Genomic DNA, 19693 nt, shown 5'->3' on the forward strand with positions numbered 1-19693 from the left:
TGACTAAGCCTGGCTGCTTATATATCCTTTGTGCTTCTGTTGGTATATATGTAGATTTACCAGAGTAATGACTTTTGTATCTGGTTTATTATCTTTTCTTTGTCACCTCAGATTTCTTACCTCGCTTTCATTCAACCAGCTATTCTTGCCATAACACAGTTCTGTGTGAATTATTTTAAGCTTTTGTTTCTTCTAATGCTTTTGAGCCTCAACTGCTATATCCATAAGATGTTTTACTAACCCTGTACCACAAATTTGGACTGTCTTATGCTTCTTGAAGATGCATGTACAGTAGCAGGTCTGTAATGGATAATGGTTGAACTTGTTATCAGGACCTGTTACAAAATGAATCCCTGTTTCTTTGCTTCTTGAAATGAAGATAAACCAGTTCTTAATTCACAGTGGTATTCTAGACATTGTAAGCAAGACACTGAAATTTGTTGGGTTACTTTGTTTTGTTTGGGTCTAGAGGATGGTGAAGATGAAGCAGAGATAAGTATTTCTAAGATCTACTGCCTGCTTTTCTGTTCTGTCCTGTGAGAATACATTTTGGTAGCAAACACAACCTCATATGTCATACAATGTGCACTGAATAGAAGACCGGCAATTTTCCTATACATCTCACCTCAGGTTTTCCTAGTGCTTTGTAGATGATGGGTGATCCTTGTAGTAGATCTGTGAAAGAGAAAGTCAAAGGTACCATTAGTCAACTGCCAAGTGGGAAAACAGGGTCCTGGGGCAACAGATGCTGCATCTGTAAGTTCCAGCTAAAGCATTCCAGCTGGGGTTCTACTTGCTGGGTTTTATTTATTTTATTATTTTATTTCATTTTATTTTATTTGTTTTTTATTTTCTTTTTTTGCTGTTGTTCAAGGAAACACTCATTTTCCATTCACTTTGACTTTTTTCTTGAGGGTTGGTGAAACAGGGAAAAAAAAAAAAAAGGAATGAAAAGCTAATTGAAAGGAAACAAACCACCCAAATTTCAAAGTTTCCTTCTGGGACTCTTCTGGGGATGTTTCATATATATGTTTCATCCCCAGAAGCATCTCAGGAGTGGAAGGAATAAAAGGGTCCTTTAAAGTCCAGTTCCAAAGTAATTTTATTTATTTCTTTCTTAGATCTTCTGGTAGATCAGCATTATACCAACAAACTGTTCTCCAAGGAGTGCGATGAAGTATGCTCCCCAGAGACATCCAGGAGTTCCTATCCAAGCCTGCATTGCAGGGGCTACAATCCCAATGTACTTTGCTGAAGATCAGGTTTGGTTGCTCAGTAAATACAGATTGCTCAATAGAAAGGAAAGTAGATTCATATTGTGTGCCCAGTAGACTGAGACCAACTTGACACTCTGGTATATCTTTATACTGGCTCAGGGTCCTTTTCTGATTCTTTCTTTGTTTCTTCCTATATGCGGTATTGGAGAGGTAACTGAGCAAAAGCAGATGTCTGAATAGGTTATAAAAGAGATGCCCTGTTTAAAAAGAAAAACACAAACACACTTTGCGTGTTCTCTTTCTTGTCCAAATTCTGAGAGCTTTGGGAATTTGCAGTTAGTGAACTCTTCACACCTTAAATGCTAATTTTAATATGCATGTCATGTTTGAGAAATGTCAGCAGAAAAGACTGAATAATACTTGTTGCCTATTCATCTGAAGTACATAATTGCTCCAGCTGACATGTATGAATGCACTTTCATTATCGTGTCAAGAGGACACTTTGTGCTTGCAAATGAACAATGTTTGGGGTTGGCAATAAAATGGGAAGCACTTGCTTAAATAAAGTTTATTATAGGTTTTTAGAAAAGTGTAATTATGAAGTGTTCATACTGGATGAGAACACTGTTTCTGAAGTGTTAACTTTAATACGGAAATAGAGTTATGGTTTAAAGAGGAAGACTGCATTTAGGCTTTACTAAACTAAACACAATATGAATGTGAAATAATGCTATTTTATTTGCTTGTCCAAACAATACTCAGTGGGTATGTGAGCTGGTCCTGCAACCTGTCTAAGGACTGGCAACCTTCTATGCTGAAATCAGTCTACTCGTTCAGTCACCAGAGGTGGAAAATGAATGTTTAAATGTAGAGATCTGATCTGAGAGTCCAAGGTGAAGTGTTCAATGCTGCAGTTAAATCAGCCTGGGAGCTAATGGCAAAACCAATAATACTAACTTTTGATGTGGATATGTGGATAATAGGAAAATATTCCCTGTTTAAAAAAAAAAAAAAAAAGAAAAAAAATAAATAGTGGTACTACAAGCTTCATTCAGGATCTGTATTTTATAGACAGGGAAACTGAGGAAGAAAGAATAAGGCGAGGACTGTGGCACATGGATTTTCATGCCAAACTCTGCAAACTTCTGGCATTCACTTGTGCTTTTGGCCTTGACTTTTGGCCTCTAGCTTTCTGCAGAAGTCCTTTATTACAGAGAATTAAATAGGATTTTTTATATGTCTAAACATAGGTATCCAGCTTCCATGGGTACTCACTTGGAAGCCACTTCCAAAACCTCTGGAAGTTCCAAGACATCAAAGCTGGTATTCAAATCTATGAGCTACTGGCTACCACCTTTGTGCCTGGCACATTTATTATATGGAACACATGAATTAGGTTATGATTTGACTCATGTACTGCTGTTGGTTTATATCAAGGACTGGTGAATTATGGGTTGCAATCTCTGGAGAAACATTGGATGAGTCTCTGTAGTCTGTTAATATCACCTCTGCTGTAGAGTTAAGTAGCAGAGGGAAATGTAGGATGTGAAGTACCAGCTGGGTGAACCAAGTAGGAGAGCTGCTGGAAGGTGTAGTCTCAGCTGGAGGTGGACATAGCAGTCAGCAGCAGCTGGCACAACCTGGAGATACACCCATCTGGGGGCTGCAGACAGAGTTTAGCACGGGAAGCTGGGAAATGTATTCATTCATCACCTCCACTAGACAACCTCTGCCAGCAAGGCTGTCATGGGGCCTCTGGCATCAAATGAAAGCTGAAGCCCTGAGGGAGCACAGATGGCAGTGTTATTTTTCAGTGTGATGAATTCCCTCTTGCAGGTACTTTTTTGCATTATGCCATGCTAGGAAGAGTGAATCTGATCTATACTGCATTCAGGAGTTAATAGGAAGTCGTTTAAAATTTTGTTATTATTCAGTACTTCTATCACTATGTAAAGGTAAGCTACTGCTCTTAAAGGAATTCTCCCCAAATCAGAACTTCTCAGTTCCATATTTTCCTTTGTTCTTTAAGAGATTTTCACAAATTTCAGCCATGCTGCTGTGCTTAAAAGGCTAGTGATTGTCCCAGCAGCAAGGCGGATTTTGCACAAAGTAAATAATAATTCAAGTCCTATGAAAGATTCACTGTCCATTTATGGAGAGAGTTCAGATGTATTGCCCTAGAAGCTCCTGTATTTTTGTCTGCATTTTAAAAATGTTGTAATGTTCACATTTTTTCTACTTGGTCTAGATGGTTAATGCCTGTTCTTTGTGTGTTCTGTTTTGTTTTTGAGGAAATAAGAACAATAAAATAAAACCATTTAAGAAGTCTTTCCTGCTCTTTGGGTCAGTAACTTCTCAATGAAATGTTGTCTGCTCTACACCTATCACCTACCCTCTAATGGTTTTTGTTTGTTTGTTTGTTTTTCTGTTTGATAACCTCTTGAAAATTTAGAAATGCTTCTATGAGTCTTTTCTAGCAGTCCTTATAGCTGCAAAGTGGCACTTGCATGAGTGCAACCATTCAGTGAGAATCCTTGTAAGAGAAGATTTCTTGTGATGTCCACAGAATCACATATCTTTCAAAGGCCTTAAAGCTACAGGGTATTGAGGAGTTTTAGAAAGGTGAGATGCAGATGGCTCTATGGGAACATCTGTTCTTTTCCAAGATGTTAATATAGGAAAGGAGAATTCTGGTTCCTGTCTGTATTTCCTTGCATCTGCTGTCACTTTCTGGCATGTCAAAACATCACTAGTGAGAGAACTGATGGTAGCCAATCAGGAAAACTTATTAAAAATAACTCTAAAAAATTAATATACTCTTTTTTTTTTTTCTTTCATACTTAATTACCAGTGCAACTAAAGAGAGGCAATCTTCTCATAATGCTAATTTTATTTCCCTTGCTGATGCTAAGCAGTAGATGCAGAGATAGAAAATACAATAATCCCCTTAATGAAAGTTGGGGTTTATTATTAAACATTACATGTTTTCCAAAATTATGTAGTAAGTGTCTAAGTTTAACTGGTATGTAGCAGTGGAGTGGTCCCTCCATTCTTACTTGCATTGTGCACTACGCTGTCCCTGAGATCTCACATAGTTTTTGTGCTATGCATCTCAAGTGCTATAACGGGAGGCAGTGATGGAGCCACACATAGCTCTTAATATTATTGGTATTTTTGGTTTAAATTATATAGTGCCACTTCTTTTTGGTTTTGTGTGCATTGCCAACTATTCCACATTAATTTAAATCAAAGTAGAAGAGTCATCAGGACAGGTCTGTATTGGCGCAGCAGTACTGTAAGGCCAAGGAACTTGCAAAAAAAAAAAAAAAAAAAAATCTATTGAACTCATAATGTTTTCTACAGTCTGAAAGGAGAATAACCTCCCCAGCTCCAAGGTCCTGTTTCAAACTGTTGGACCACCAATTGTTTTGTTTTGTTTTGTTTGTTGTGTAGTGTGGTGGTGTAAACTCTGTTGGTTCTATGAATGTGACTCATCTTACTGGTCATGACACAATGAAAATACAATTGTTTCCAAAGACACAGACACTGACTAACTGACTAACTACACAGACACGAACTAACCATTGCAGTTCCAAGTTGACAGTAGGTTTGTATTAGCAGTCTGAAAGCATGTAAGCTAAAGAGTGCTTGTATCAGGTTTTACAATTAAATGATAGACAACTGAATTTTATTTTAAATCAGAAGAAGTTGCTTTTGTTTAGCATGGCGTGAACGTGCCCCAGATTATATTTTCAAAGATTTTTTCTTTGATATTGTTGTGGTTGTTTTTGTGTTGTTTTTATTTGTCTTTGTCAAACACATATTCATGGATCTAATGAGATCAGTAGTAATAATTCTATTGATTTAATTGAACTACAGCTTTATTCATACTGTGTGGAGAATTCCTACAGTGGCAGAGAAGATTTATACTTTTTCAGTAGCTCTAAAATGCCTTTGGCTTATTACTTTTTGGACACACCAAAGCACTGGAAGGAATGTGATGCAACACTTACTCATGTTACCTGGTTATGTTGAAATGTAATGTTATATTTCTTATCATAAAATAAAAAAGTAGACTTGGAGATGAGAAATTCATGTTTGCTTTACAGAGGAGTTGCACACTGAACCAAATAGCACTATATTCTGTGATTTTATTTGCAACAATAATGTGAATTCCAAACATTTAAGATCACGGGACTCCTCCGTCATCAGCTAGTCCATCATTCTTCAGCAACCTGTAGGGAGATTTCACCCAGTGGTGCTTGCAGCTGTCTCAATGGTTTGACTAGAACATACCTATTAGAGAAGGTCTAAGTTAAATCTTAAAATAAACTCATCTCATCCCTGGGTGAGGTAGACTAATGTCTAATTATCTTCTTGTGAAAATTTTGCTTCTTATTTTTAACCTCAACTCTGATGATTCTGTTTTCCCTCCATGTGGCTTTTTATGCTAATGTCTGTAGCTTTAGAAAATATCACTGCAGACCCAGGAATTCAGCGTCTCTGATGTTTTAAATTCTATATAGTCCTTGTTAGAGGGAACACCTGGGACACTTTGAAAAATGTAAAGGAACTTAGTACATGTCTGAAATTGTGAATGTCCTCTACTCATGGAGATGATTTTAATGTCTAGTGAATTATTCCCACCACACCTTATCTTTTGGAATATAAGGTGACAGTACAAGTCTGTGTTGAGTATTGCGAATTAGTAATTTAGAGAGTGTTTGTGTATGCTGACTAATAGCAAGCAGAAAGTTACTTTTCCAGCAAATTAGTTAAGAGAAACATCAGAAAGCTAGGGAGACAAGAAAGAAAAAATGGAGAAAATTGAAAGGTGAATCTGAATGTTCTTTTGTGAGCACTAGCATTATATTGTGCAATGTATGGAAAACTGTATGCTATGGAGATGGAATGTTAGAATCCATGGTAATTATAAACAAATTATGAAGACTTTATTGTAAGGCAATTTTCTGTTTTAAAACATACATCCTTTTGTATATAAAGGGAGTATGTCAAATGTTTGGTCCCTTCCTGATTTTGAGTTTTAGGATAAAACATACTTTATTAGTAAACACTGATTCATCAGAGTAAAACAATTTTGTGAAAATTTATCAGAGATGTTGAACTTCTGTCTCAATGCAGATTACTTTCTGCCAGAAATCTGCATGGTTTTCTCAAGGTTTACTATAGAACCAAACAATCCAGCAATGTTCTTTGCTAGTGGGATGGAAATCACAAACAGCAGAAAACTCAAAATAAGATAATTCCAATATCTCTGAAATTGAAAGAATTACAGTTTATGGAAAAAATCAGAAAAGTCCATTTAATTTTCGCCTAACATGAGAGTAAATTATCTTGCATTGAATAATGTGAATCAGAAAATCATGGGGGTATTAATTTTGAACTTTTGTTTACTTCTTTGCAGAAAAAATACCTCCTGACATTTAAATTCATCATTCCCTTAACATTGTTTCACATGGTAATTTCTGTGGCATTTGGGCTGCTTAACTGTTCTCTGTTGACCTGGTTATGATGGTGACTTCAATTTGGTTTGTTGTATTTGTTATTTCTGTTTAGCTGCGATGTAATCACTACATGAACAAATCTCATCAAGTGACTTGAAACTAAGTTGCTTTTAGCTTCAACAAATAGAGAATAGATCTGCATCTCAGATTTCATTCATTTACTTTAGTTATTCTGTTCACCTGAATGCAGTGCTGGTTTGCCAGATACTGAAGTAGTCTTTTGTTCTTGAGTCAAAAGCTGTTCAGCACATACATGCTGGACATGGACATGGGAAGGAATTCTATACTTGTTCAGCCCTGAAGTCTCTGGGGTTAGAAAAATACTTAAACTTATTTGAAGTCAAATTTTTCCCCTGCTTCTATGTATAGAGATCCAAAACTGTTATTTCAAGCTCCCCTCAAATTTATCACCAAGTATGAGATCTATCTCACTTCATGTGATTTCAGAATGAGGCTTCAAAGTGCATAGAGAGTTTTATTCAATCCTATAAAGAATTTAATTTCTGATGTCCCTTACACAGTCAACAGTATTCCCTTGCGGTGTAGTCATAGCCATGCACTTGTTAATAATAATACTAGTGTCTGTAACTAAATACAAAAACAACTGGATATTGCCAAGTCAACTTGGCTTAGTCAGGATGTTTTATTGATAGTAATGCATAATGGCACAAACCTGTAAATGTTTGACCCACATTGTTTCCTCTTTTCAGTACTGTGAAGATACTGTCCTGTGCAAGCATGCATTTGCTTGGAAAGCATTTTGAAGTTCTAACTGTATCTGTACTGTACTGTATCTGAAGTTCTAATGTGTATCTGTACTATGGCTTTTGTGGAAGAGACTGATTTGTTCTCACCAAATGAATAAAGAATTATATTCTCAAAAGAGGATTTGTGGAGAGATAAAGTATTAGACAAGGCTACTGAAGGATACTGAATAACACCCGTTGACTCCCAGAGTGTATTCCTTCATAATGATTTTGGCCATTACAATGAAAAAGTCTATTAAGGGAATAAAAGGTTGTCAGTAAGGTATTTAAATGTCTGCTGCTGAACCTACAATACTTATATGTTACCTTTTAATGGTAAGTAAGATGCTTCAACTTAGGATGCAATTTCAAAATTGAAAAACTCTATTCCTTTAGTGTTGTATATCAGCCTTAAGGTGGAAGTGGGTTTATATTCTCCCTAATGCACATTTATTCTCATCATAAAGTTAATTTATTTTATTTTATTTTTTAATTTTTTTTTAGTAAGGCTAGCAATCATGGGAGAAATGAGCTAGTGCAGAGGTTAAATTAATTCTTGCACCTAAAGTAGGCAGAAGATATTCTTGGATGAATGGCTCAGCACAATACATGTTACAGATGACTAAGGTGTTGCATAATACAGTTCTTGGCTTTTGACTATGGATAGAACTTTAGTCCTGTTTCTAGTAGCCTAACTGTCTGAAAAATAATTCAAGACTTCTTCGAATACTTTAGTTTTACTGGTAGTCTTTAAATTCTGACTGCCCCATTTCATATCATTGTAGAATATATCAGAATTTTCAGTAATAGTTGAAAACAAGAATACAATGTCTTTTAGCTGAAGAATGTCTGGTGTTAACTTCTTTGATGATATGTGCAGTATACTGGAATTTAAGTGCTGTCTTTTAATGTATACAACAATAAGGGATTTAATCCCCTTTTTTAAAAAAGCCATCAATCTAAACTTCCTAAACCCATTACATGGATGATTACAGACTTAAAGAAACTATGGAATGCTTTCAGTGATCACTTGTATCCAATCATTTAAATAATTTCATTTTATGGAAAGGTAGATAAAAAGACCAGTTTGTTCAATACAGATTTGCAGGCTTTCTTGATTATTGTTTCATGAAAGAATTGATTCTTTTTTTCTGAAACAGAATAAGTTGTAATAAGGTAAAGAATCATAGAAGTGGTTGAATGATAATGATTGAATAACCTATTTAATGCCTATTATGCAATTATTTTTATCTCTTAATAGATTTTAAATATTTTCACCCAGCCTATATGTGAATAACAAGAAATTTCTAGCTCAGTAGGAAGCAGTGGTATCAAAATATATGAGAAGAAATTAAAAGACTTATGAAATGGAAGTATTTCAAGGAAAAGTCTGTATTGAAAAAAATTAGAGTGCTTATTAAAATTATTAGGATAATACTACCGTGGTTCATAGTTCAAAAAGTTGAGTGTTTCCTGAGAGTGAAAAATCCCTTCAAATTGCCAGTAGCGCACACTTAAGAGGTCCACTTCACTTCTTTTTCATGTATCTGTGAAAAAAACTAGTTGATTTCTGCAGTTTTTGGGCATGTTGGAGTTTTCCTTGGAGAGGCAGGGCAGAATGCTCAAACTGGAAGAGAATTTAGTACAATGGCAAGACAAATAGAATACTTAAAACCTGAAGTTTCATAAAATGGGCTGTAGGCTGTTAAGGTCTACAGCAAACTTACATAGAAGTTGGCATTCACAGATATCAACAACTTTTTGTATATAGGTATAGAAATTTTCATTAAAAATAATGTTTTGAGAGACCAGGAAAATTAAGGCATTTGGAGCTGGAATATCTAAGATGTTGATTTTAATCTTTAGTGATTCTTAGTTCTGAATCACTTTTGGAAAAAGCAAAGCTGCAGATATAAATGCTAAACTATGAATGTATACATATTTATATAAACAAAAGTTGACAGTATGATCTACAGTTTTTAGTTGATGTGAAATTTTGATGTTTATTATGAATTATAGAAAGAGCAAATCCATGGTATAATGTAGTATTGAGATAAATTTTGGGTTCAGTAAGGGTTCCATTTATAAATAAGAGAAATAAGGAACTGAATCTTTATAGATAAAAAAATAATAGTAATAATCATATTGAATCACAGAATCGTCTAGGTTGGAAGAGACCTCCAAGATCATCTAATCCAACCTCTGACCAAGTGTTAGGTCAGAGGCTGGACTTGATGATCTTGAGGTCTCTTCCAACCTAGACAATTCTGTGATTCTAACACTAACAGGTCCTCCACTAAACCATATCTCTAAGCTCTACATGTAAACATCTTTTAAAGACCTACAGGGATAGTGATTCAACCACTTCCCTGGGCAGCCTATTCCAATGCCTAACAGCCCTTTTCGTAAACAAGTTCCTCCTAATATCCATCCTAAACCTCCCGTGGCACAACTTAAGCCCATTCCCCCTTGTCCTGTCACCAGGCACGTGGGAGAACAGACCAACCCCCACCTCACTACAGCCTCCTTTAAAGGTACCTGTAGAGAGCAATAAGGTCACCCCTGAGCCTCCTCTTCTCCAGGCTGAACAAGCCCAGCTCCCTCAGCTGCTCCTCGTGAGACTTGTTCTCCAAACCCCTCACCAGCTTCGTTGCCCTTCTCTGGACTCTCTCAAGCACCTCCATGTCCTTTTTGTAGCAAGGGGCCCAAAACTGAACACAGTAATCAAGGTGCAGCTTCACAAGAGCCGAGTACAGGGGAACAATCACTTTCGTAGCCCTGCTAGCCACACTGCTTGTTATACAAGCCAGGATGCTGTTGGCCTTCTTGGCCACCTGAGGACACAGTTGGCTCATATTCAGCCGACTATCAACCAATACTCCCAGGTCCTTCTCTGTCAGGCAGCTTTCTAACCACTCATCTCCCAGCCTGTAGCGCTGTTTGGGGTTGTTGTGCCCCAGGTGCAGGACCCGGCACTTGGCCTTGTTGAACTTCATACAGTCAGCCTCAGCCCATCGGTCCAGCCTATCCAGATCCTCCTGCAAAGCTTTCCTACCCTTGAGCAGATGAACACATGCACCCAACTTGGTGTCATCTGCAAACTTACTGAGGGTGCACTCGATCCCCTCATCCAGATCATCAATAAAGATGTTAAAGATGACTGGGCCTAGTATTGAACCCTGAGGGATGCCACTAGTGACCAGCCTCCAACTGGATTTAACCCCATTCACCACAACTCCTTGGGCCTGGCTACCCTTTGTTTCTAAACCAACAAAGTGTACACCAGTCCAAGCTATTAGCAGCCAGTTTCTTGAGGAGAATGCTGTGAGAAACAGTGTCAAAAACCTTACTGAAGTCAAGGTAGACCACATCCACAGCCTTTCCCTCATCCATGAAGCACACCACTTTGTCATAGAAGGAGATAAGATTTGTCAAGCAGGACCTGCCTTTAGCATAAACCCATGCTGACTGGACCTGATCACCTGGTTGCCTTTCACGTGCCACTCCATGAGCTTCCCTGACACTGAGGTCAAACTAACAGGCCTATAGTTTCCTGGGTTTACCTTCTGGTTCTTCTTGTAGATGGGTGTCACATTTTCCAGCTGCCAGTCAACTGGGACCTCCCCCAATAGCCAGGACTGTTGATAAATATGCAAAGTGGCTTGGCCAGCTCCTCCGCCAGTTCTCTCAGTACCCTCGGGTGAATCCCATCTGGCCCCATCGGCTTGCATACATCTAAGTGCTATAACAGGTCACCAACCATTTCCTCATAGATTGTGAGGGCCTCATTCTGCTCCCCTCTCCTTCCACCAGCTCAGGGTGCTGGGTATCCAGAGAACAACCAGTATTGCCGCTAAAGGCTGAGGCAAAGAAGACATTAAGCACCTCCGCCTTTTCCTCATCTCTCATCACTAAGTTTCCCCCTGCATCCAGTAAAGGATGGAGATTCTCCTTAGTCCTTCTTTTAGTGTTACTGTATTTATAAAAACATGTTGTCTTTAACAGTAGTAGCCGGATTGAGCTCCAGATGAGCCTTTCTAATTTTTTCCCTACACATCCTTACAACATCCATATAATCCTTCTGAATGGCCTGTCCTCTTTTCCAAAGATCATAAACCCTTTTTTTTTTTTTTTTTTTTTCATAAGCTCTAGCCACAATTCAGCCAGGCCAGTCTTCTTCCATGCTGGCTCATCTTTGGGCACGTGGGGACAGATTGCTCCTGCGCCATTGAGATTTCCTTCTTGAAGAGTGCCCAGCCTTCCTGGATTCCTCTGCCCTTCAGAACTGCCTCCCAAGGGACTCTGCCAACCAGTGTCCTGAACAGTTCTAAGTCTGCCCTCCAGAAGTCCAAGCCAGCAGTTTTACTAGTCCCCCTCCTGACTTTGCCAAGAATAAAGAACACTACCATTTCATGGTCACTCTGCCCAAGACAGCTCCCGACCACCACACCTCCCACCAGTCCTTCTCTGTTTGTGAACAGAAGGTCCAGCGGGACACCTCTCCTGGTAGGCTCACTAACCAGCTGCATCAGGATACTATCTTCCACACTCTTCAGAAATCACCTAGACTGTTTCCTCTGAGGTGTACTGCATTTCCAGGATATATCTGGGAAGTTGAAGTCCCCCAAGAGGACAAGAGCTGACAATTTTGCAACTTTTTCCATCTGCCTGTAGAATTCCTCATCTGTCTCCTCATCCTGGTTTGGCAGTCTGTAACAGACCCCCACCGGGATGCTTGCGTTGTTGGCCGTCCTGCTGATCCTAACCCATAGGGACTCAACCTTATCATTCCCAGTCTCAGCCTCGAGTTCAAAACATGTTAATATAGAGAACCACACCACCACCCCTTCTGTGCTGCCTGTCCCTTCTGAAGAGCCAGTCATTGCAGCACTCCAGTCATGGGAGTGGTCCCACCACATTTCAGTGATGGCAGCCAAGTCATAGCTAGCCTGCTGCGTGATAGAGAAAATTCAGTCAACAAGATAAATGCTAGACTTACGGAAGATATTTGTGAGAGTGAACCTTACAATGATTCAAGAAGAAGACAAAGTAATTTAGATGAGAAAAGAGCTCTCAATATGAATTTTCAAAAGTAGGAAAGAAATGCCTATGACAGAAAACGTGTATGAGAAAAGAATGCTGCAGGGGAGAGAGATTAACAAATAGAGAGGAAGGGGAGAAAGCAGAGTGCTTTTCTGTTCTCTCTCCCTGTTGATTCCCATTTCTGCCAAGCAGAGGGAAGAGAAGGAAGGAAAAAAAAAAGCCAGGGAATTTGTTGATCAACAACAAATGCATTATTTATTTCTTTTTATATCTTAGTGACTATGACAGGCTTTTCTCCATGATCAATGTCGTAAGTATCTACTTCTTAATAGTGAATGCTAGACTAAGTTCCACTTCAAGCTCCAAAACATATTTGAATTATGTGCTATGGATACTTTTTCAGAAAATTTCCAATACTCTTAATATTCTGAGTTGTAAGTATGCTGAGCTTGGGACTTCTAGTTATTTTAGATTTTTTTTTTTTTAATTTATCTTTTTAGATAATATTTTATTGTAATTAGTGCTGTTTTTTTCTTGTACAGGGAAATGCTGCCTCCTTTGACACCTGTAACAGCAATGAAGCTGTATGAATATCATCTATTATTTCTAACATCTGAGCTTTGTCTAGAATGGTGAGTTAGATAAAAAAATACATTTAACTCAGTAATAATTCTTAATTAATATTATTAATATATTTCTTAATTCCTTTATCTGAGTGATCGTATTTATTAAAAGAAATAGCTAAAAATAATTTCTGATAATACATGGAAAGATCATAACTGTCATATTAGTATGATCTTAAAAGGGAATAATAGCAACGGCCGTAAATCAGGCAAGGTCACAAATTGCTTACCATTGACAAGAATAGCTCTTATGGAGTTGTTGGCATCATCATTCTTCTTCTGACTGGTTTATTTCATTATGTACTGTTGATACTAGGAACTTAATAAAGTAAAAGTTCCTTCAGTAACGCCTGTATCTGTTCTTAGTGTCTGTTACCTGCAGAAGCAGGTAATGTGTATGAGCTGCTTGAGTTCTTTGTTACCAAACAAGTAAAAGATCAATCTCATACTCCTCAAAAAGAATCTTTGCATAACAGTTCACTGGACTTGTCATGGCATCCAAAGATTTTTCTCTCTCTTCCAGTTTATGATAATTTGAGTGACATTTCTGTTTTCCTTTCTGCCACCTGTTGATGCAGCTCTAGTAGCACAAGGAAATTACAGGGAACACCCTTCACAGTGTAAATGCCTTCAGAAACAAGAACATTTAAGGTTAAAACTCCTTTATGCTTGCTTTAGATCTGTGGTCCTTCGGATTGTTTATAAGCTGATTCTATGGGCAATCCAAATATCTATATTACCTCAAGAGAGCCAGCAACCCCACTTCCAGAGAAGAGCCATGTTTTCAGAACAGTTTTATTTTCTGCAAATTTCTCTCTTGCTCTCTCTCTGATTTTTAAGAGATTTTTTGTCTGTCACTTCTCTGCTACATGTAGATTGTGTGTGTCAGGGGCTGACACACAAAAGGCCTCAATCTCTTAAGAAGCTGCCACCAGAGCACCTAAAAGACTGTCAGTTTAGATGTTTAAATGAGACAGCAAGGGAGGGAATAATGCTTTTAACAAAAGGGTGGTGGGTAGACTAGAAAAAGGCTCAGCTCTACTGACAAGGTAACTGGAAATGTGGTACTTGAAGTAGCAGGGAGGTACTGATGAAGGCATCAGTAACAGGTAAAAAGTGATGGGGGTCTATTAACAGGAAATAGAGAAAGCATTTATGGCAGTAGAAGGAAGCAGGTAAGGAGGATTAGAATTACATTAAGCAGATTGTTTCCTTTGTAGGATGCAATGTTGCATTTTCTCCCTGCATGATGGTTGTTTGAGCAGTATTTTAAAACTACATCTGTGTATGTAATACAGTTGTGTACATGGCTGAGCCACGCAAATCAGTGCTTATATGTCTTGCAGATATTTTATGTCACTATGACGGGCAGTGGTCTTGGAAGCAGAAGGTATGTATGAATCCCAGCCTTAATGCAAAACTAAAACAGCATGACAGCCATGGCAATTACTGTTAATGTGCAGTTGTAAGGTGATCTATGGAAAGGATAAGGGCTTCCAGCATTTTTGTCTAGTCTGAACTTCTAAACATCTTCTAGTATGACGTTAATATTCAAAGTAAATACATCCAAATGGATACTTTGTTTTTCAACTATCAATTTTCCCATTCTGTGTTCAGAACTGCAAGTCTAAAAATATGCAGCATTGTTTCAATATATTACAGGGGAAATCTGTAATTGAAAAAATATAGTAGAGTTTGAGGTAGAAAAAGATCTCATTAATTAATTAATTAATTAAGAAAAACACCATCTAAATCTTTACAAGCTGTTTGTGTTCCGTGTCGTTTGAAGTAATGCATACTGCTCTGGCTGGGCTGTTGGACTGAAGCCTTAGAAATGAAGCTTAGCTGAAGTGGAGAGGAAATTCTTAGAGTCTCCATCAATGTTTAGTCCCCTGGTTTTACTTTTCAAGGAAAATGCAAGTCATCTTCTACAACTCTACTGATTCTGTAATGCCAAATATTAGTGGAGATCAAACTCACCTTGAAGTATCCCACCATGCCATCATCCGTCCCGAATCAGAAGATAGATGCTGTGGTAGTAAAATAACCCTCCTGGTCTGTTCTTACATTGGCTCTAGAGAAAGTGTTAGACTTCAAGACAAAATGTATTCCCAAACCTGGAGTAGTTCAGGAATGCTTTTCTTTAGTGGAGAGTGTTGGTGTTGAGACAAGTCTAAATACAGTAATGTTGGCCTGTTTACTTTTATTTGCAGTTTATGAAGTTTCTTTTTAGTGTTTAAAGACTAAATGTGACATGATAGCAATGCAAAGAGAAGCTGTTTGTTGGTGTGTTCTCTAAAGACTTAAACCCTTCTAGCAAATGTAACCTAAAATCCTAGCTGCGTTTCTTTCATCTACCTTGGTTGTTGGCATAATTTCCGTACAGATGCACTGTACATTAGATCCTAAATATGTTTTCATCAAATGGAAATCCCAGTTCACACTCTGTTTTGTGCCATATAATTTTTTCTGGCCACCTCATTCTGTAAAAAGATTTCTGTGTGAGAACACCATTAGGGCTGTGAGCACAGAACATGAATCATGCACTTGGAAGGATGGTTTTCAGTTGTTTACTACAAGGAGGCCATTTCAGAAAATGCTTGGCCTCAAGGGAAAAGTATCTAGAAAGTTAATTAGCATTCATGTACTACCTCATGGAGCAGCCCTAAATTATTAAGCTTGTTTGAATGTCTCTGTAGTTTGATGTGTGCTGGGGAGGAAGAAGAACCCATGTTCTCACAGAATGGCATCACTGGTAGGTCTGCAGAGCTTGTAGTAAATCCATGCTTTAGTTTCTTGTCAAGTTTTCATTTTGGTAGCTCTAACCCCTCGTCTGTTTTCTCAAAGAAAGATAAGAAAGATGGAAGAAGAGATTTGTTTGTTTCTTTCTTTTTTTTTTTTTTTTTTTTTTTTAGTAAAATACCTTTCTAGTGCTTGATTTCCCACCCCACACTATTATTTTCCACAGAAATTGGACTCTTATTGGACTCTTATTCTGTCTTTCTCTCACCCCCTTTCTTTCTTCTCTCTCTCTCTCCTTCCTCCCTTCCTTCCTTCCTTCCTTCCTTTTTTTTTTTTTTTTTTTTTTTTGTTAAAAATAAGTCATCCAAAAAAGAAGCCATTATGTCAGTCATTGTCTCTTTCTTCCTCCCTAGCCCTGAATGTTGGACCTACTCATACCTTTGGTTACCTGTTTTGCTGTTAACTTGCCAGTTAGCAGGTGTCAAGTACCATGTTGCTGGATGTTATTAAATAAACAGTTTTCCAGATGGCTGTAATATTACATCTTTAAATAAAAATACACAAGCTTAGTGTTAGCATTTTAGTTATGGAATGCTTTTGGCTCCTGAACTGCTTGTTGAAATTGTTGTAAGCCATTTGGTCACTGAGAAGTAATTGTGTATCACTGTAGACAACAAGCTGTTTGCATTAATTAGCAATCAAAGCATATTGCCAAATGGGGAATAGCATGTCTTTGACATCTCTACAGATCCTGGTAATTGAAGCCGTGCAAAACCATGGATTTTCCTTTGCTGCATGTTTATTGTATGAACTTCCAGTCCATCTGCCCACATAGCCATCTGCAAAATCACCAGGGCATCAGCTGGTAGAAATGAGGTAGGTGAAATGGTATGTGAAGGTACAAAGAGGCTTGTAAAATGACATTGTGTTTTTGCAGCACAAGTAGCTTTTTGGAACATCTTGTGATGTTGCCAAAAAGGGGAAAGGGTTAATTTATTTATTTATTTCCATAAGTATACTCTTTTTGCCAGTTAAGGAAGAGATGTAGTAAGTGTGATATTAAATAACTTGAACCAGCTTTAAAGAAACAAAGAATTATAATAGAATGGCAAACTTTCTGATGACAGCACAGTAAACTACCTTAAACAGAACAGATAGGATTGTACTGATTGCATGGAATTAACATCAAAAAGGATTAAAATCTTAACATTCTCCCTCTCTCCCACTGTATTTTTGAAGGCATTTGAGTTAAAGGTATTTGTCTCTGGACACCAGTGTCTTCACAGAGGCACATTTGGAAGAAGAAGATGCCATTAGCTTGAATAGTTAGATGTGATATGTTTTTGCTAAAAATAGTTGAAAAAGCATTAAAAGACTGGGGAAAACTGCAAGAAATCAGAAGCTTTGTTCCATATGGGATAAAGAAAGTGAAGCTAAAAATTATCATCTAGAATTGACAATAATAAAAAAAAAGTGTTTTGGGGATTTTCCCCTTTAGGCAGTTAACTTTCTACTTCCTTTGAGAAATATGAATATTATGTGATATCAGGTTCATTCTAAACAGCAACCATTTGTAATATGCACTGAGAAAAATCCCAGATTCTTAGTACTTTCTATATAGAACTTTTTTTCTTCTTCAACAAAGCTTTTTCAACATGTTCTTAATAGTAGGGAAGTTTCATTTGAAAAATTAGGAGTAAGGAGCTAGAGTAGTCTGGACTTTGAGAAAAATATTCATATGAAAGGTGGGAGCTATGGGTTTAAAAGCTGAGAACTCTGGAGCCTTGCAAGCCTTCTTGCTTCGTAGTCCCTGATGCAATTTTGGTCAGGTGTTCCTTTATTAACACAGTTTGTCAAAATTAATATGTTTTTAGGAAAAGTTTCCATTTTGCTTAATTGTCACATTTTGATTAATCACACTCCACTTCCCTTCCTCTGGAACCTGAAAAAAAAAAGAGAATTCCTGCCTAGTTCTTTATCCAGGAGGATGTATTAACTTTTTCAGGCATGCAATTTTAATGATGTAAACTCCCTGCACGCTGGGGCAACACAATTCTGAGACGTGACATCCAGAAGCAGAATCCTCATTCAGTGCTAGTGGTGCTATATACAAATTCTTAAATCTTTGTAGTCATCCAAAGAAATCCCAGACCTGATGTCAATAGCTGGGAATTACTGAGAGCCAGCAAGTGGCTAGGACACACTGCACTGCCAGCCTCAATAGCTCAGTTTGAGACAGTGAAGGGGAACACAAGATAAAGAAACTACTGAAACCACTGAAAGTTCCAGGGTTCAAAGGCACGAGGCTTTGTTATACATGAATACTTTCAGGGTGCATCATCTGCTTCTGCGAAGAGCAAGGCAGGAGCATTTCTGTTAGATACATCAGACAGGGGCACAGATTAGCGGTATCCTGCTTGACAGGACATTTCTTTCATACCTGTATTTCAGGCTTGTGACTGCTCCATGCTGGTAGTGGTTTCTTAACTGCAGTGGCTGTTTCCTCAGTTGCTAGTAAGCCCATTCCCATGCTTCAGTTCTCTACTCACTTCCTACCTTTGTTATACTAATTTTACTTTACTGGAGAACATGTTAGAGGGGTCTATGTGTGTAGGTGCATCTTGTAGATTAAAAGTGATAAACAAGTGAAATGTTACTGTTTTTCATACTTTTTTCTTTACTCTGGTGTTGCCTTCAGGGGGCAGTGGCGACCTGGTTCAGGAATGGCACGGCAACCAACCCCAGGCCGCTTGGTCCATCGGCTCACAGACACCAATGTGGTGGATGGCAAATGGCGTTTATTGTCGAGTCACATGGTGTTATATACCCGAGGCCCATAGCGTCACTTCCGCTTGCTTACATCACAGACCACACGCTACTGTCCCATCAAGGGAGGGGCTTCACCTTTCCGTACAGTGCGACATCTTCCGGCCGCCAGACCCTAACTACCCACACTCTGGTGAAAATTGATCTTTGGAACTGGTAGGGCTCATACCTCGTTACAGGAAGCAGAAGATACCAAGTGTTACAGGTTTTTGTAAGAACTGAACATCTTTTCTTTGAAAAGTAGTAAAAAGTACAGGCTAGGCTGCAGTTGTGACATTTACCTCCAGAAAGGTCTCAATAAATGTTGCTGCTCAGTGCTAGCCTAGGGGATTTACACAGGTCCAAAGTACCAATATTTTGGGGAGGAGTGAAGATGCTTGGGAAGGATTTACATGGATGTTCCCTGAACTTTTGATGCCTATGGTAGGCATACCATTAATTGCTTCCCAGCCAGCTATTAATGAAATAGATTAGACTCTCAAAACTGTTTGCCTTGTACACGAACAGTGCTGTTTCTTAAAAAGAAAAGCAGTTGGGCTCCAGTAGTACTAAAAGAGTTTGTGGGTCTTTCAAGTAGTTTGGGAGCCATGCTTTCTTGCAGTAACTACCAGAAGCCAGCCAGAACAGCAGTACATTCATGAACCTTGGTGTGTATATTTGTGTGCAACTTGTAAACATGGTTATTTGAAATCTAGCTGTACCTCTGTGGTTTCTGCCTCTTCTTTTGTACTATGTAGAGAGAAAAGGCACAATGGGAGAGAGGAAGCAAAAATACATTCAAGTGCAGATCAGCACTTTGCATTTTGACTTATTTGAAGGAATGCATATATTGAGGAGTGCATGTATTCATTTATGTCATGCTTAAGAATTAAAAATATTTGTTACTAAAATTGCCAGGTCCTCTGAGTTATTAAGCACGGTATAATGAACCATTTGCAGAAAATAATTAGAATATGCAGAAAATAACTACA

General features: G+C 38.1%; 1 long non-coding RNA gene across 1 annotated transcript in view; it reads left to right on the forward strand.

The window, feature by feature from the left end:
• Positions 1 to 19693, forward strand: part of LOC106019413 (uncharacterized) — a 207306-nt gene that overhangs the window by 34506 nt on the left and 153107 nt on the right. The window contains exons 4-7 of the long non-coding RNA XR_011812149.1: positions 1122 to 1262; positions 13074 to 13163; positions 14501 to 14544; positions 16645 to 16772. This is a non-coding gene — a long non-coding RNA (uncharacterized lncRNA). The remainder of the gene's footprint in view (positions 1 to 1121; positions 1263 to 13073; positions 13164 to 14500; positions 14545 to 16644; positions 16773 to 19693) is intronic.

Source organism: Anas platyrhynchos, chromosome 11, assembly GCF_047663525.1.
Source record: "Anas platyrhynchos isolate ZD024472 breed Pekin duck chromosome 11, IASCAAS_PekinDuck_T2T, whole genome shotgun sequence".
NCBI lineage: Eukaryota > Metazoa > Chordata > Aves > Anseriformes > Anatidae > Anas > Anas platyrhynchos.